This window comes from Mesoplodon bidens, assembly GCF_964165515.1.
Source record: "Mesoplodon bidens genome assembly, contig: HAP1_SCAFFOLD_815, whole genome shotgun sequence".
NCBI lineage: Eukaryota > Metazoa > Chordata > Mammalia > Artiodactyla > Ziphiidae > Mesoplodon > Mesoplodon bidens.
Window position 1 is genome coordinate 47369 of NW_027672064.1, and position 19966 is coordinate 67334.

The window sequence follows — 19966 nt, forward strand, 5'->3', positions numbered from 1 at the left end:
AGGCCATATTTTTTAATGCCAGCCATGGCTGTTTTCATCGGTTCAAGGGTAGAGCCAACCTCAACAAGGTAAAAGTAAGTGGACAGGCAGCAGGTGCAGATAGGGTAGCTGTCCAGGAACTTCCTGAAACACTTTGAGAAATTATTGATAATGGTGTGCATTTACCCAACCAGGTGTTTAATATGGATGAGACACAACTGTACTGGAAGAGGATGCCAGACCGAAGTTACATCAGTAAGAAGGAAAAGTTGATGCCGGGCTGTAAAGCAGCAACAGATAGGCTAACTGTTGTTTGGTGGCAAATCTTCCAGTGATATGAAGCTGAAGCCTCTCTTAGTTCATCATTCAGAGAACCCAAGAACCCTTAAAAACATAGCCAATGACTGTCTTCCTATTGTGTGGAAGCGTAACCCCAAATCCTGGATTACACAGGCCACATTCCAGGACTGGTTTTGCCACCACTTTATCCCAGATGTAGAGAAATATTGCTCAGAGAAGGACGTCCCAAAAAAACATTCTTTTGCTGCTCGACAATGCTCTGGGCCACCCCCCATTCATGGATGACTTTTGCCAACGCCAAAGTAGTGTATCTGTCACCGAATACTGCATTGCTCATCCATCCTATGGACCAGGGAGTTATAGCGACTTTCAAGAAATATTATTTATGTCACACTTTTTGTCAGGCAGTAAAGGTAAGTGACAAATCAGGAAGAACCTAGGGACAATTTGGAAGGACTATAACATCTACAAGGCCATAAAAAAAATTGACTTTGCATGGTGTGAGTGTATGGTGGTCACCATGAATGGGGTTTGGAAGAACCTTTGCCCACAGTTTGTTCATGACGTTTGTGGATTTGAGAAGGCAGATCAGAAGTCTGAAGAGGTCTTCAGCAACGTAGTGACCCTCAGCGAGAAGCTGGAGCTAGATCTGCAAGAGGACAATTTCACTGAACTCCTTGCTGTGGAACATGAGGAGTTTACTGATGGAATTGGAGGTGCAGAGAAAGGATGAAGAGGGACAGGAGGAAGAAGAAGTAACTGAAGAACTGAAGAGATTCACGACACAGAAAATGCCAAGGGAATCTTCTAAATTGGAGGAGGCACTGTTAGTTTCTGAGGCACAGGGCTCGAACCTACAATGGTACCCAAAGGTGGCAGCAGCCATTCAGAAGGCAAACCAGTGCTACCGTGTCATCATCTATGATGAGAAGAAACGAGCTACAACCCAGACATCAATGGATCAGTTTTTCAAGAGGGTAGATAGAATTAAATCCAGCAAGGAACCAGAACCTGTGTCATCAATGTCAGGTATGAGTGAAATTGGAGCTTGCCCCCTGTCTCCCACTGCTGATACTCCTTCACCTCTACCATCTCCCACCTCCTCTCCCTCCTCCGATCAGTAACTCTTCTCGCCTGTTCCCTTGATGCCAGCCTTAGTATCCCAGCTGTTGTACTGTATTACTGTACTTTTCAAGTTACTGTACTGTAAGACTAAAAATGTTTTCTTTGTTTTTGTGTTTGCTTCTTATGTATTGTTTCTGTGAAAAGTATTATAAACCTATTACGGTACAACACCTTATAGCTGACTGTGTAACCTGGGTACCTCGGCTAACTTTGTTGGACTTACAAACAAATTGGACTTACAAACGCACTCTTGGAACAGAACTTGTTCATATGCAGGGGACTTACAGTAAAAGCAAAAAAGAAACAGGAACTCATCAAACTTATAAGCTTTTGCACAGCAAAGGAAACCATAATCAAAATGAAAATACAACCTATGGGCTGGGAGAAAATATTAGTAAATGATGAGACTGACAATGGCTTAATTTACAAACTATACAAACAGCTCATACAACTCAATAACAATATAACAAATAACTCAATGGAAAAATGGGTAGAAGAACTAAATAAACATTTCTCTAAAGAAGACATACAGATAGCCAATAGGCACATGAAAAGATGCTCATCATCACTAATTATTAGAGAAATGCAAATCCAAATTACAATAAGGTATCACTTCACACTGATCAGAATGGCCATCATTTAAAAAAATCTACAATTAACAAATGCTGGATGGGGTATAGAGAAAAGGGAACCCTTCTACACTGTTGGTGGCCATGTAAGTTGGTGCAGTCACTATGGAAAACAGTATGGAGGTTCCTCAAAAAAACTATAAAGAGAGTTGCCATATGATCTAGCAATCCCACCTGTGGACATATATCTAGACAAAACTATAATTCAAAAAAATACATAAAACCCTATGTTCATAGCAGCACTATTTATAATAGCCAAGACATGGAAACAACCTAAATGTTCACTGAAAAATGAATGTATAAAGAAAGTGTGGTATACGTATACAATAGATATTACTCAGACATAAAAAAGAATGAAGTAATATCATTTGCAGCAACATGGATGGACATAGAGATAATGATACAAAGTGAGGTAAGTCAGAAAGAGAAAGACAAATACCGTATAATATCACTTACATGTGGAATCGAAAACAGGACACAAATGAACATGTCAGCAAAACAGAAACAAACACACAGATATAGAAAACAGAGTTGTGGTTGCCAAGGAGAGAGTGATGGAAAGATTCGGAGTTTTAGAATAGCAGAAGCAAACTATTCTACATAGGATGGACAAGCCACAGAGACCTACTGTACAGCAGAGGAATCTATATTCAGTATCCTGTGATAAACCATAATGGAAACGAATATATATATATATATATATATATATATATATATATATATATGACTGAATCACTTTGCTGCACAGCAGAAATTAATACAATAATATATAAAGTCTGCAGAGGGTGTGGAGAAAAGGGAACCCTCCTGCACTGTTGGTGGGAAAGTAAACTGATACAGCCACTATGGAGAACAATATGGAGGTTCCTTAAAAGCTAAAAATAGAACTACCATATGACCCAGCAATCCCACTACTGGGCATATACCCGGAGAAAACCATAATTCAAAATGATACATGTACCACAATGTTCACTGTAGCACTATTTACAAGAGCCAGGACATAGAACCAACCTAAATGTCCATCGACAGATGAATATAGAAAGAAGATATGGCCTATATATATAATGGAGTATTACTCAGCCATAAAAAGGAATAAAATTGAGTTATTTGTAGTGAGGTGGTTGGACCTAGAGTCTGTCATACAGAGTGAAGTACATCAGAAAGAGAAAAACAAATACTGTATGTGAACACATATATATGGAATTCAGAAAAATGGTACTGACGAACCTAGTGACAGGGCAGGAATAAAGACACAGATGTAGAGAACGGACTTCAGGACACAGGGCTGAAGGGGACACAGGGACGTAGTGAGAGAGTAGCACTGACATATACACTACCAAATGTAAAAGAGCTAGTGGTAAGCTGCCGCATAGCACAGGGAGATCAGCTCGGTGCTTTATGTCCCCCACAGGGGTGGGATAGGGAGTCTGGGAGGGAGCCTCAAGACGGGGGGATATGGGGATATATGTATACATATAGGGGATTCACTTTGTTGTAAAGCAGAAACTAATACAGTGTTATAAAGCAAATATACTCTAATAAACATGTATTTTAAAATACCACAACGTTGTAAATCAACTACACTAGAAAATATTTCTTAAGTGAAAAAGATTTTTTGAATGTGTGCTTTATTGTGTGTGTACCACAGGTTCAATATATATGAATTATGTCAAATTGATTACATTGTTTTTCAAAATAAAGAATTTTTGATATTCTACATCAGCTGCATAATATAAATGCAGAAAAACTATATTATTTTTTTCTAAAGTTCAGAAATACCCATTTTGCTCATTCAGTATACTATAAACCACTAACTGTTAAAAAGGGATTCATGACCTCTTTCTTCCAAAAAAATATTTCTGCACTTACACAAGTTTAATAGAATGTTCCACCAACTGGCTTCCCACCTTAGAGACACGAGATTTGCATCCTGAAATCTCTTTCTTGCAAAAATGTCCAATTAGCATCCTAGCATTACAGAAAAGAAATGCTTTTTGCCAGATATCAAATTACATACAACTTTATCACGACATCATGTATGTTTTTTTTCCACACACACAGACTGCATTTTATTTTTACAAGAGAAAAATCAACTGACACCAAACATTGTAAATGGATGACCACAGCAAAAGCAACAATGATTGTAATTACCAAACATGAAACACACTCATACTATTGTCATAATATTGACATTCATTCCAGGAATCCTCCAAAGCTCCTTTATTTCGCAGTGAAAGACACCATGGGTTTTTTTGGGTTTTTTTTTTGCTTTTTTTTGCAGTACGCGGGCCTATCAGTGTTGTGGGCTCTCCCATTGTGGAGCATAGGCTCTGGACGTGCAGGCTCAGCGGCCATGGCTCACGGGCCTAGCCGCTTTGTGGCATGTGGGATCTTCCCGGACTGGGGCACGAACCCGTGTCCCCTGCATCGGCAGGCGGACTCTCAACCACTGCACCACCAGGGAAGCCTGACATCATATACATTTAAATTATCAGCACTCACCTGAGATCTTCAAAAATCAACAAAAACATAATTTTGTGCTCTCTTTCATTTATTCTGGTTCTAAGTGGTCATTTCTAAACGAAAGTATTTAAGTATGTTAACGTCATCTTATAACATCATATTTCAAATGACTACCGTCTCTCCAAAGATGCAATATGAGGAACTCATAAATAGGCTCTCCAAAGTTTTACTCTTTGAATCTGTATTACACTTCTGCTGAACTTCACACTGTTCATTATTCTCTGAGAATATTCTTTTTCTTGTATGCCCACCTCACATGCTCTTTCATTTCATGAAGTTTTTTCCTACAATTTTATGCCTAGTTTATTTCTGAGAAAATGCATTATTCCAGATTGATAATTATAGACACAAAAACTTCTATATAATTCCTGAGAGTTTCAAAAACTCCTTCTTCTTTTTTTTTTAAATACCTAGATTCTGAAGCTCTCCACAAAGCATTACTAAAATTGCATTTACATAGTATCTACATATTAATCACACATTAATGCATTTACAATTGTATTATGCTTTATTGCTAATTTTGGAGCATAAACGTAGCTGTCTTATTTACCACCCTCTTGGAAATCACTTTAATATTTGCACTTAGGACTTGAAAGAGAATGGATAAATAAAAACCTGAAGAATATGCAAATACAATTTATATATTTCTCATAAAATTAGGTGATTATCTAACCTTTATCCAGAAAAAAGAAGAGCCCACATACTCTGCAGTCATGATACTCGAGAATGTGTGGTCTTCCAGCAGGAAAACATGCAGTAATCCACGTGGCAGAGTTTACCTTTGACCAGCTGGGGTTAGTGTCCTATGCATTCCTTACATGCAACATATCAGGAGTGGCCAAAGTGAATTTGTCAGTTGTGGCAATAAGTATAATGAAGATTTGTAGCAGGTCATGCTCATATATGCAGCACAGGTACAATCAACATTTTGCTCAATTCTGGTAGATCTAAATCTGTATCTGTTACCTTGTCTTTAACAAGGAAATGTCAGAACTGACTTACCAAAAAAAAGTGTTTTGTTTGTTTGTTTTAATTACAGTCACGGTGAGTAAGACATAGCTCAGAACAACTAATGTGACTTAGTGATTCTCTCATCAGGAAATGCAGTTTCTACTTCCCTGTTTATTCTCCACATCTTGTAGTAAGTTAAGTTTCAGTGAAAGATAAATCTACAGGGTGAAAAGAAAAGAAAACTTACATGTGTTGATAAGATCATTCTGACAGGTTTTACCACATATGTCAGTGTTTCTGGTGATGGCACAAGCTAGAGTTCCCTACTCTGACATTTTCACTGATGTCATTCCCCTTGATCCTCAATTTGAAAGTGGATAAAAATGTTTTCTATGTTTTCTTCTTTAAGAAATTAAATAAAGAATGCTGTCTAGACATGATCCTCTAATGACTTTCAGTCAGTGGTCATCAAGAGAAGAAAAGCACAGAAGGGTGACATTCAGTCAGGTAAGAAAATTCTCCCCAAAATCAGAGCTTCATCTTTAACATTCAATCAAAGGCTTTCACAGGTTCTTCATCGCTCTGCACTCAGCCTTACCATATGGGATTGGCTCTGAGAATCTCACACCAGATGACTGACAAACATGTCATAGTGCACTGATCTGGGACCAGATCCTGCCTCTCTTAATGATCTCCCGCAGGGACATTGCAATATTCTGGGATATTTCCTGGAGCCCTCTACTCTATACAGGTACACTTCCAAGTAGAAACAGAAGCTTTGATTCTCACTGGGACCCCTGCTCTGTCCCACCAACCTCTCTAGAAATATGATATTCTAATCTCTCCTGATTAGAACATTGCACGGTCTCTCACTGTGCTAATTTAGTAAAGGTAAAAGAGAAACAAGAAAGAGCAAACTATGCAGGGAGCAATATATAAGATTCCTTTACTTAATGTATTTATCTGATACACACAAACATTGAGAAATATAGATTCATTTCATAATGGTCAAGAAAAGAGGAGGAGGAACCTCCATGCCAACAGTATATATAAATTGGAATCAATCCTGCATAAGCTCCAGCTAAAGCTTAGCTACGAGGTACTAACTCTTCTCATAAAGAAGCAATAGTTCTCCATCATTTGAAGCACACTGAGGACTCAGACAGCTGGACGCTGAGGGTGTAGTCTCCTCACTCGAATTCTGTACCTGCATCACAGAGCAATGAAATATTCCCAAAGAATTATTAAGGATGAGGTGGGGAGCCGAAATAAAAAAGATGAAACCACAGTCTGCCCTACCATCCGTTCTGATGGATATTACCACCATCTTGGCCCAGTATGACCTTCCCACTTTTCTCTGGGCCTCCCTACTTCCCACCTCCATCCTCTCATTATATCTTACCTACACTTGGAAACGACTCTAGTTTTTCCACTGATCTTCATCAACAAGCAATCCAAATAGCAATTGTGTATATAACTCTTTAGAAACCTCAGGTATGGCTCATTTGAACGGATTCTGGGTCACACCTACCTCCTGATCTTGGAGAGTCTCCCAGAGAGTCCAGAGGCAACTACAGCACAGCGTCAGGGACATAGACACTGGCAGCAGCCACTTGGGGAAGCTCCTTCTACCTCGTGGCCACTGGTACCAGCAAGCATAATTTTAGAGTCCTCCCTCTATCTTTTTAGCCTCAGGGTCTAGCCCTACCCATTTCCACCAGACTATAGACACAAGTACTAGGATGCTGCAGGCCAAGCAACTAACTGAGCAGGGGCATAGCCCCATCCACCAGCAAACAGGCTGCTTTCAGACCCTCTCAATGCACAGCTGCCGCTGGACATGGGCCCAGCAACCAAAAGCCCCAGGACCAGCCTCCACACCTAAGTGGAGAGGCACCAGCCCCAGAGTCCTTGGCCCCTCTGACAAGTGAGCCTGCTCTGGCCTTGGAATCAGTCTCACCGTCGGCAGGTGATTACTGCACAGGGACTGGATGGAGCTTGGACCTACCCAACAGCAAATCTGCTCTAGCAGTGGGATCAGCCTCATACACCAACAGGCACACACCAGCTCCAGGAATACCACAGCCCAGCAGCCTGTGTGACCAGAACACTCACTTGCAGGCCAGAAGCAGCCATGGACTCACTTGGGTCTTGACCCTGCCCATCAGAATGACAGCACAAGATTAGGGATACCCCAGACCCTGCAGACAGCTGTGTCAGGAACAGTGATCCAACACCAACTCTGAGACTCCTGGGCCCTGCAGCCAGAACTCAGGACCTGTGTCTTCCTCCCAGTAGCCAGCATCACCGCAGTGACTGGGCACTAGCCCTGATATCACCTGGACTGCAATTCTACCCATAAGTGAACCAGCACTAGATTTGGTGTCCCACAGAGTCGTGGAGCCAACTGCCTTATGATTTAGCCTCACCAAGCAGCACAGACAGCCTCCATACAAGGCAGAGTCTGTCAAACAAGCAGTCTGGGGGCAGCCAAGCCTACCAGACCACCCACAGTAGTCAGCCCACCACAATAGAAGAGCCCAAGTAGCCAACATAGGGGGTACACCTAGAACATATAGTTCTAGTGACCAGGGGACAGTGGGCTTCTGGGACACATAGGACCTCTCCTACAAAAGGCCACTTCTAGAAGGTCAGGAAATGTAACGAACATACTACATACATAGCAATAAAAACAGCAAGTTAAGAAAAATGAGGTGACACTGAAACACGATCCAAATGAAGGAACAAGATAAGAACTCAGAAGAAGATCTAAGTGAAGTGGAGGTAACCAATCTCCTCAAAAAATCGTTCAAGGTAATGACTATAAAGATGATCAAAGAACTCAGGAGAAGAATGGACGACCAGAGCAAGAAGGTAGAATTTTTTTAAAAAGAGTTAGAGCATTAAAGAGCAACAAAACAGAGATGAGGAATACAATAACTGAAATGAAAAATACACTAAAAGGAAACTACTGTAGACTAAATGACACAGAAGAATGAATCAGAAAACTGAAGGACAGAGTACTGGCAACCACTGAAGATGAACTGTAAAACAATACATTAAAATGAAATGAAGAAAGTTGAACAGACATGTGAAACATCGGGTGTACTAATATTTGCATTATGCTGGTCCCAGAAGCAAAAAGGAAAGAGAAAGCAGTGTAGAGCATACCTGAAGACATAAGAGCTGAAAACTTCCATAACCTGGGAAAGAAAACAGACATCCAAGTCCAGTAAACACAGTAAGGCCAAAACAGGATCAACCCAAAGAGGACCACACCAAGACTCATTGTAATTAAAATGGCAAAAAAATAAAGATAAAAAGACACTATTAAAAGGAGCAAAGGAAAAGCAACAAGTTACAAACATGCGAACTTGCATTAAGTTATCAGCTGACTTTTCAGGATAACCTCTGCATGCCAGAAGGGAGTGGCATGGTATATTTAAAGTCATGAAAGGAAAAAGCCTATAACCAAAAATACTCTACCCAGCAAGGCTCTCCTTCAGATTTGATGGTGAGATCTAAAGTTTTACAAAGAAGCAAAACTAAAAGAGCACAGCATCGCCAAACCAGCTTTATGAGAAATCTTAAAGGGGTTTTTCTCAGTGAAAAAGAAAAGGCCATGACTGAAACATAAAAATTAGAAAAGGAAACTTACTAACCGAAAAACCTCATTGGATAAGGCAAATATTCAACAAAGGCAGTAAATCAACCAGGTACACAGCTAATAGGAAGGATGAAAGAAAACAGTAATAAAATCATCTATATTCACAATAAGAAGTTAAGGGACACACAAAACAAGTAGATGTAAAATATAAGGTCAAGTTCAGTAACTGTGGGGGAGCAGAGTAACAATGCAGGGTTGTTAGTGTCCACGTGAAACTAAGAGCTCAGCAACTGAAATAATCACACACACACACACACACACAACTGAAAGAAATCCAAACATCATATTAGATAGTCCTCACATCACAGGCGAATAAAAGGGGAAAAAAGGAACAGTGAAGAAATTAAAGAGGGATTCTAAAAATACCCAAGAGAAATGAAAATGAACACACAGTGATCCAAAATCTATGGGACACAGCCAACGCAGTTCACAGGGGGAAGTTATAGTGATACAAGCTTATTCTTAGGAAACAAGAAAAATATCAAATAAACAACCTAACATTACACCTGAAGGAATTAGAAAAAGAAGAAAAAAACAAAACTCAAAGCTGTCAGAAAGAAAAAAATTAAGAAAACAATACCATATGCAATCACACTAAAAATAATAAGATACCTAAGAACAAACACACCTAAGCAGGTAAAAGACACGTACTCAGAAATGTATCAGCCATTGGTGAAAGAAGTTGAAGGCAACAGAAAAAGATGAGAAAATATAGCAGGTGCATGGACTGGAAGAATTAATACTGTTAAAATAACCATACTGCCAAAGACAATCTACAGATTTAATGCAATCCCTATCAGAATACCAAAGCATTTTCATAGAACTTGAAAAAGTAATTTTAAAATTTGTATAGAAACACAAAGACCCCAAATAGCCAAACAATCTTGAGAAAGAACAGAGCTGGAGGCATCACGCACCTTGACTTCAGATGATACTGCAAAGCGACAGTAATCAAAGAGCATCGGACCGGAGCAAAAACAGACACAAAGATCACTGGAATAGAACAGAGATCCCAGAAATAAGCCCACACACGTATATTTAATTGATTTATGACAAAGCAGGCAATATGGAGAAAGAACTGTCTCTTCAATAAGTGGTACTAGGAAAACTGGTCAGCTACATGGAAAAGAATAAAATTAGAGTATTTTAGCACACCGTATATAAAATTAACGCAAAACTGAATAAAGACCTAAATGTAGGACCATAAAACCCCGAGAGGAAAATACAGAACATTCTTCAACATAAATGATAGCAACAGTTTTGCGTGCAGTCTACTAAGGCAAATGAAACAAAAGCAAAAATAAACAAATGGGACTTCACTAAACTTAAAAGATTTTGCACAGCAAAGGAAACCAAAGACAAAATGAAAAGACAACCTGCTGAAGGAGAGACAATATTTGCACATGATAAGAGGTTAACACCAAAAAGATGACCAAGCAAGGGTTCATATCTAAACTACAGAAACAGCACATACAACTCAATATCAGAACTGTACCCAAAATATTTTTTTAAAAAATGAGAAGACTTAAATAGACATTTTTCCAAGGAAAAAATACAGATAGACAGCCAGAATGCACAAAGATGCTAAACATAGCTAATCGGCAATAAAATGCAAATCAAAACTATGAGATATATCACCTCAGTCTTGTCAGAATGGCTGTCATCAAAAACGTCACAAATAACAAAGGTTAGTGAGGATGTGGAGAAAGGGAAACTCTTGTAAACCCTTGATGTGAATGTGAAGTAGTGCAGCTACTGTGGAAAGAAGAATGGAGGTTCCACAAAAAACTAAAAATAGAACTACCATAATATCCAGCAATTTCCCTCTTGGGTATATCAGAAGAAAACAAAAACACTATTTAAAAAAAAAAATAACTGCAAACCAATGTTCATAACAGTGTTATTTGCCATAACCAAGATACAGAGTCAAACTAAGTGTTCATCAATAGGTTAGGGGATAAAAAATGATATTTATGATGACTTCAGCAAAAAATGAAATGTTGCTATTTGCAAGAACATGGATGGACTTGGAGGGTATTATGCTTAGTAAAATAAGCCGCAGAGAAAACAAGCCTGGTAGGTTATCACTTACACGTGGCATCTAAAACATTGAATACAACAACAACAACAATAAAACAGACTCACAGATTAAAGAACAGACTAGTGGTTACCAGCAGGGAGAGACAGGGTGGAGGAGCAAAATAGTGTAGGAGATTCTGAGGAAGAATCCACTATGTATAAAATCAATAATCTACAGTGACGTTCTGTATAGCATGGGGAATAGAGCCACTCTTTTATAATAAGTATAAATGGAGAAGAACCTAAACATTTATGAATCACTATGTTGTACCTCTGAAACTAATATAATAATGTAAATTAACTATAGATCAATAAAATATAAAGTAAGAAACAATAAAGGAGAGACAGATTATTAGATAGAAATCAATTAAATAAACACAAGTTTTGGAAATCAAGGAATTAAAAAACAACATGTAAGACAACACTGGCCTTTAAAGTGTACGATCTATTCATTTAAAAGAAATCATTTAAGTGGTGAAAAATGGTACCCATTCTCACAATTTTGTATATCTAGGATAAATTATTATCTACAAAAATATGTTACAAATATTCACTCAAAAAGAAAGAGAAAATTTGGATTAACCCATTTTAGTATACAAATTTAATATCAAAGTCTCTATGTAATGATGTAAATAAGTTCTGTTAGCCACTTCTAGTTTCTTTGTGATGTAAAATCTTTTAAAGCATAAAAATCAGCCTTTCTACATCATTCCATTAGACATACATAGAAGTTAAAAGAAATGAGAAGACAGAAAAATCAACCAGGAAGGTGAATTTACTGAGAAACAGCCATTCGTTCTCCCTCCTCCTTTGCTTTTCCTCCTTTTCCAGGTCTCTTTCGGTTCCAATCAAGAGAAGTCTTGAGAATTCTGAGAATATTTCTTTGAGGGCTTCAAACCACCATACCTACGTCCTCTGCCACAACTACACACACGGGAACAAAAATAAACCTCTGCTATCTGCTCGTGTAGGAGAGATTCACGCAAAGTAAACTCCTACATGGAGACCAGCAGGTGAGTTTTCTACCTGTTCTTTATAATGTCCTTCCACTATAGTAAATCCCACACATTATGAGGCAGAAGGTGTTATATGAGCTCTTCCTTGAAGTCAAAACCTTGCATTCATTTCAAGTACCTGGTGATCATAGGGTACAGCCAGGGAAGGTGCCATCACCCTCGGGGGGGGGGGGGGGGGCGGGCGGTGAATGGGCTTCCGCAACCATGCACCTCCTGATGAACAGATTCTGAAGAAACAAAGGGCGGTCACAGCACAGCCAGCCTGTCAGACTGTCAGGCCACTGGGCAACCCCACCAGTCTGGAAGTGCCCCATAAGTTGCTCAAAGCAAAACTCTGCCCCCCCATGAAGCCAGGCAATTTGGGCCAGAGAGTCAGAGGAGACCGGTAATCAACTCCTCCTCTCTGCTCACCTCCTTGGGGTTACAGCAACCCCATCTCCAAACCCAACTCTGATCCTGGAGTGCCAAGGTGGGAGCGCAGGTGGGCTCTGCCGGTGCTTCAGCGCCTTCTGGGAAGCCCCCTAGTTCGAATATGATTTGAGTTTGATCCTGAGAAACCATCAGAACTTCCCACCAGAGATAAATGAGGAGATTCTGGCCTTTATTAGTGCGCAGGGTGAACCCGGTTGTCCTGGCTGTACTTGCCAACCCTCCTATTTTACGCACCTATGTTTATCCACCTTCCTCCCTGTGAGTACCTTTGACTAACCCTGAGCTCAGACTCCTGACCTATTACAGTGACTTTTTCAGTCTTTCTTTAAAAATGTACAGGTAGGGCTTCTCTGGTGGCGCAGTGGTTGAGAGTCCGCCTGCAATGCGGGGGACACAGGTTCATGCCCCAGTACGGGAGGATCCCACATGCCGCGGAGTGGCTAGGCCTATGAGCCATGGCCGCTGAGCCTGTGCGTCCGGAGCCTGTGCTCCACGACGGGAGAAACCACAACAGTGAGCGGCCCGCGTACCGCAAAAAAAAAAAAAAAGGACAGGTAATAAAATGAATTTAACCTAGAAGCAGCAGCTCAGTAAGGGAAATAAAATGATCAGAAATTATCTAATCACAGCCACAGCCATCCAGGGCCCTGTCTTATCTGCTGGGGCATAAGAATGGGACCTTCCTAAACTTGAAGGGCATCCAATCAGATAAGTTGATTACGCTCACCTCTGGCTCTTGGAGGGACTGCTAGGCAGTCTACCCAGTGTATACTGACTGCAAAACACGGTCATGGTTTTGAAACACCTATGCTCCAGGAAAGATTTTTGCGGTGCATGGGGAAGGTTTCTTTTTGACATCAAGCAAAAAATAAGTCACCAAGCCCTTTGAGCACAGGGCTTCTTAAGAGGGAAGTAGAAGGAAGGAATGGGCAGAAAACATGATCTCCTCGGAAGTCCAGGGCGTTTTTCCAAAAGAGTAGGATTTACTCTCAGTTTAAGGAGAACACCTTTAAATAGCTGGGACAGCTCCAAACTGCAGTTTAGGGAACGAGTGCTCCAAAAGAACAGTGCTTTACAAGTCCTGGCCAGGCAGCAAGAGGATGAAGAGTTGGTTTTGCATAGTTTTGAACGCAGGAGTAAAGAAACCGAGGCATCTCTGACTAAAAGGGCCTGAGATCCTATGGCATCAGTGGGTCAGTCAGTTGCAGGGGGCAGGGGGTGTGGGGGGGTGATATTTCTCTCTCAACATCTCCCAGGGCAGCCACCCCTCCCAACCCCACCCCCCTACTCCCTTCACCCTTCCTCCCTCCACTGTTGGGTCCCCAGGGACAGCACTTCTTAAGCTGGAGCGCTCAAGCACCATCTCTGCAGTCTGGATTCTTCCTGGAGCCTGGCAAGTTCTGGGACAGGAAGCCAGGTCTTCAAGGCCGCTGGGGTGCAGTCAGCCCTGGAGGTCTGGAGGGGAAATGGAGCCCTGAAGCCCACCCACGTCCTTGAAGCCGAGGGAGGAACACATCCTTCTAACAGTACTTCTCAGGGGTCAGCATGCTCCCCACCCGACGGTGATCCATACTCACTTGAGGCAACAAGGACTGCCTCTAACTGGCCCCCTCGATTGCGCCTTAAGGGTCCTCGCACATGTGTGATAGCGCAGGCCCTGGATCTCTTTAGTCAGCCTAGGCCAGTGCTGCCGGGGTCCCTCCAGTCCCATCCCCCAGCCCCTCCCTCTGGGACTGTATCTAATAGAAGAAAGAGCACAGAGGAATTGGCTAAATCAAGGGACCTGGGAGCCTGGGTATGAGTTTGAAGACCGAGAACCTAAGGCACAATTACATATCATTGGAGACTCTTGTGGGCTGTGTGGGGTGAGGTTAGGAGGCTGAGAGGCTGAGTCGACCTGGTGAGTCCAGCCCCAGGACACCACACAGCCCCGTCCCCCCTTCCCTGCCATCAGACAAGGGGTGCCGCAACTCCAGCCGGGACTCTGCACTTCCCCCTCCAGAAGAGCAGGTGGTCCCGCTCTGAGGGCAGCGGCAAGACAACGGACCAAGTCCCCCCGCACTAAGGCACTACTGGAAGCTCTTCCTGCACAGCAGTGCTGGCTTGGAGCAAACCCGAGCAGCGCCAAAGTTGGTCTCGTCCTGCAGCGGAGGGACGCAGGGTTTAAGTCAGCTGCCCTGGCTTTAAAGCAATCAGCCCACCCTTTAAGTCAGGTGACCCGACTTTAAATCACTGTGTGCCCCTCAAGCCTGCAACTTCAAAAGTTGGGAACTTCACTTTGATCCCAGCACCTCACATAGCTGAATGCACACTAGTCACCCCCAAGCCTGGCTTAGAGGCAGGATATAAGGTAAGGGGATGGGCGTGCACTCATGGTGATGAGGGTGTACTTCATGTACCAGAAGGGTCTAGGCACTCTGGGGTACAGCTAGCAGTGCACTATACAGCAGCTCCCTGGCAAAGCTGGTGAGGCCCAGGGAGAGCAGGCACACCCATGCGTGCAGAGGTTCCAGGACGGGAGCTGGGGCACAGCCAGCCAGGAGGGTGTGAAAGTGGAGGATCTGAGCCTTTTGTGAAAGGCAGACACAGAGGATGGATGAGAAACAAAGACCAGATGAAATATGGATTTGAAAAACACACCCTGCTCTTGAAATTGGGGTGGGGGGGCACCCCAGACTTGAGACTTCTTACTCCCCAGTACCTAGTGCTTTGGCCTTTGCCCAATTACTTATAAAATTTACTGATAATATCTAACCCATAGAATACTGCATTTGTAGTGGTATTGCATGTTAATGTTTCTATAGTGGAAAAATCTTTCCTACAAGAAACATGTACACTATCTGAAATCAATTAAAACCCCTCTTTATAAAGTACTATATTGGACTTCCCTGGTGGCGCAGTGGTTAAGAATATGCCTGCCAACGCAGGGGACATGGGTTCGAGCCCTGGTCAGGGAAGATCTCACATGCTGCGGAGCAGCTATGCCCATGCGCCACAACTAGTGAACCTGCAGGCCACAACTACTGAAGCCCGTGTGCCTACAGCCGGTGTTCCACAACAAGCGCAGCAAGAGAAGCCACTACAATGAGAAGCCCGCGCACCACAACAAAGAGTAGCCCCCGCTCGCCGCAACTGGAGAAAGCCCGCGCACAGCAACGAAGACCCAACACAGCCAAAAATTAATTAATTAATTAATTAATTTAAAAAAGTACTATATCCTTCTGTACAACTTCTCTGGGAAGAACAGAGATGGCGTGGGAGAATGAGAAAGACCAATATTTAGTGCACATCTCTCATGCAGGTGCTCTGCTGGCTCAGATACATTTATCCCCACTTTACAAAGGAGGAAATAAGCTCAGAGAGGTTTAGTAATTTTCCCAAAGCCAAACAGCTATTGAGTGGCAGAACCAAGATCTGAACCAAGTCTGTTGCCTCCAAAGCCTAAGTCCTCATCACAACAAAACTCAATTAATATTTACATTTATCGAATTACATTGCAGCCTGGGGAGTTCTTGGCACAATCCTGAATAAGAGTGAGAAAGAAAGAAATAGCATTGTTCCTACAGTCAACCAAAATTTTTGGAGCAGCGGCTAGATGCCTGGTCCTTTTTGGGGTTCAGCAGTGATCACGACAGGAAAAGTCGTGCTTTCATGAACCATGTAGTGGGGAGGAGAGACAGGTGCAACTTGGGTGAGGGATTTCACCTTGCTGGGCCTCTGTTTGCTCATCTGGAAAATGGGATGGGTGTTCCTCATTTTCTGGGATTGTCCGGCTGGACATTCTCTGATTCCGTAAGAAGCATTTGTTTTCCTGTTTCTTTAAAATTCATTCAAGCCATGAGCCGTGATGCATGTTGTTAGCTGCTCCCCAAATCACTCTTCCCCACCCTTTTCCTGTGATCAGGTCTTTCCCAAAACATGACTCACAATCAGTCAAGTCACAGAACCTAAGGGGCACCCAGCAGAAAAATTCCAACCCTTGCTTCTCAGGAGCTCTGCGGCCTACCTGCCAGGTAAACTTAACTCACCTGGGACAAGGTGGCCATCCCTGGTTTCACATCAACATGATCTCAGGCACAAACCTCCTTTTTTTCCATTTGGTCTTTAAGTTACTTGTTGAAACAACTGTACAAATATGACAAAGGTATAAAATCAGGCATCTTCTGCCCCCAGCGCCTACTAATACATGATGTTCTGCCACTTTAAGGATAAAGATAGAACATTTCAACATTCTGCTGCCCTCATCATTTGTCATTTTTGTTGATATTTCTATTGAATACATCTTTCAATATTTTAACAATGGAACATTTATTTAGGTTGCTCCAGACCCAGCCTTTAGTGGTAAGGGATTTGTTGTTATATTTCTATTATGTTTCCTTTAAAAACCATTATCCTATTTAAATGGATTAAGTCAGTTCTATAGGCATTTATCTTATGATATTCATGAAGTTAATACATAGAGGGCAGTGGTACAAGTTGATCGCACTTGAGAACCTCTAGTAGCACAGTTAAGTGTAAATATTATCTATGTGTAAACCAAAGTACATGCCGAGTGAGATTCTCCTACCCTTTTCACTCTGTGCCCCTCAAGCCTGTGAGAAATGGAATATTTCTTGCCATCTCAGTAAACAAAGGATATCACAGTCATCAGCCCTTGCAGCCCTCCAGTGTGAGCCGCGAGCCCTGAGGATCTCAGGATATGCAAATACAGAATGCAGGCCCCAGAGCGCTGAGGTGCATATGAAAGGAAGGAATTCAGGGAGCCCAGCCTCTGGCATCTCCGCAAACAAAGAAAAGCGCTGCATTCCTCACGTTGGGAGAGCCGGTTTTCCTTAGTTAACAATCACCTGCTGATGGTCCCCATTACCTGCGCCAGTGCCCTGCCCTATCCCCTCCCCCGGTCCTTTAGCTCAGGGAGGAAGGAGGGCAGAGGGACTCCGCTGAATAAGGGGCCTGCGAGCCTCGGGAGGAGTTTTTAGCCGCTTTCCCCGCAGTCGGGGGGAGGCGCGCTGACGCTGCAGCCGGGCCCTGCGCCTCCCTTGCCCCGTTTCCCCTCAGGACACTCAGGCCGACCCCCTCCCCACGCCCCCCAGGCCCCGCGTGCCAGGCCGAGGGCAGGGGCGAGAGGAGGGACCGAAGTTCCCGGGACCAGACGCTGGGAGCCGCCCTTTCTGCACAGCAGCGGCGGGTGGCAGCGAACCCCTGCCCCTCAGAAGCTGGTCTTGCCCTGCCGCCAGGGCACCGTACCAGGCGGAGGGTCGGCGCCCACTTACCCGGCCCGCCGTCCGCACGACTGTCGCGGCTTCGGCCTCCGGGGCCCCTCCAGAGCCGGCAGCGTCAGTGAGGCCGCCCTCGCCGCGGGCTCCGGGGCAGTTCCGTGAAGGCGGAGGGAAGAGACCCCGAGCCGGGAGCTCCAGCTCTGCGGAAACGCGGGCTCCTTTCTGGGCGCAGCGGGTGGGACCGCTCTGCCCCGAGGCCTTCTGGGAGGGACGGAGGCGCCGGGGGAGGGAGCCTCCAGGAGCTCAGGGCCCCGTCGGGCGTCCTGGAGGGGCGGCCCGGCCTGAGGGCCCCGCCCACTGTGACCGCAGCCCAGGCATTTTTCCTGGAGTCCTACACTACAAAGTTAGAAAGATACACGGTCTATGGTAAATATTCACAAATGATTGTTGCTGCTGTGCTTTCTATCCTATTAAAGGTGTAAAATCCATAAAACACTTTAAGTTCAAAATTAAATATGAATTTTTACCTTTCTAATTATGTCTCTGCTATTCACAATTGTCGTTAATGAATCAGAGACTGTGGCATCACTAGTTAAAAGTGAGCTTGTTAAAAAAATAGAACTCAGGCCCACCGGACCTACTGAATCACAATCTGAACTTTTACAATCTTCCCAGTGTCCTTGTGTACCCATGAATAGTTGAAAGGTACATTTCTACCTCGACACGTCTTTTCTGTCTGAGCAATACACACATTTTATCCAATTTGATATAAATAAAACACTCAAAAATGCATATGCCTGTGTTGAAACCATCATTTTATCATTTCTTTTCCAGATAAGTATAGTCTCTATACTGGTTTTGTGGATCACATGCCACACTCTTTTCTTGTAGTTAGAAATAAGATAGAGAAACTTACTTTGTAAAAAAAATATATATATATATATATATATATATATATATATATATTAGTGGGAAATTGAAGACACTCTTCTAAATTAAAACCAGTTCTCTTAACTTGCTCTTTTCTTCTTGGGTCACATTATGAACTCTTCCCGTGGCCACACAGTATGTGTACTTTTAATTTCAGGGACCGCTGACATTCCAGGATATGGCCATAGTTTTCTCTCAAGAGGACAGGCAATGCCTGGACCAAGATCAGTGGGAACTATCCAGGTATGTGATGTTAGACAAGTATAGGAACCTGCTCTCCTCGGGTGAGGATACCTTCCTTCCAGAATTCCTTATCCAACCACAGGGTTTAGAGTCCTTCATTTGTAGAATGTCTCCTGGAATCTTCTGCTTCCTACAATAGGGTTCCAGATTGCAACGTTTCAGGAAAGATTGGGAGTTTGTGGGTATAATTTATCGTATTCTTTTAACATTGCAGCCTCCCTCAGCCACATAGCACAGGGAGACCAGCTCGGTGCTTTGTGACCACCTAGAGGAGTGGGATAGGGAGGGTGGGAGGGAGGGAGATGCAAGAGGGAAGAAATATGGGAACATATGCTTATGTATAACTGACTCACTTTGTTATAAAGCAGAAAATAACACATCATTGTAAAGGAATTATACTCCAATAAAGATGTTAAAAAATAATAAAAATAATAAAATAAAATTGCAGCCTCCCTTTTAATATACTTTGTAACTGCTTGGGCTGTGTCTATATGAACTGTGTACTATATGCTTCTGTTACAGTCCTTACAATATTTTATTGTCTTATTTTCTGTAACAATTCTCCATGGATTCTTTGGGCTTAAGGTATACTAAAAGGGAGACTGCGATTCTGGGACTTCCCTGGTGATGAAGTGGTTAAGAATTCGCCTGCCAATGCAGGGGACACGGGTTCGATCCCTGATCTGGGAAGATCCCACTTGCCACAGAGCAACTAAGCCAGTGGGCTACAACTACTGAGCCTGTGTGCCACAACTACTGAAGCTGGTGCGCCTTGGGCCCGTGTGTCATTTATTTTTTGGAGAAGCAACCACCTCTGACTGATCAAAATTTAGACCAACTAGTCAAAATGCTTTATCACCTGTTCTAAAACAC

The 19966-nt window shown here is 42.9% G+C and overlaps 1 protein-coding gene across 2 annotated transcripts in view; it reads right to left on the minus strand.

The window, feature by feature from the left end:
• LOC308610624 (uncharacterized protein) overlaps positions 1–18134 on the minus strand; it is a 65485-nt gene extending 47351 nt beyond the window's left edge. For both annotated transcript variants that reach the window (XM_081259688.1, XM_081259687.1), the window contains exons 1-2: positions 17975–18134; positions 16730–16826 (exon numbers count right to left, since the gene is read on the minus strand). The gene's annotated coding sequence lies outside the window, so the exon portion shown is untranslated. The remainder of the gene's footprint in view (positions 1–16729; positions 16827–17974) is intronic.
• Between the last annotated feature and the right edge of the window lie 1832 nt (positions 18135–19966).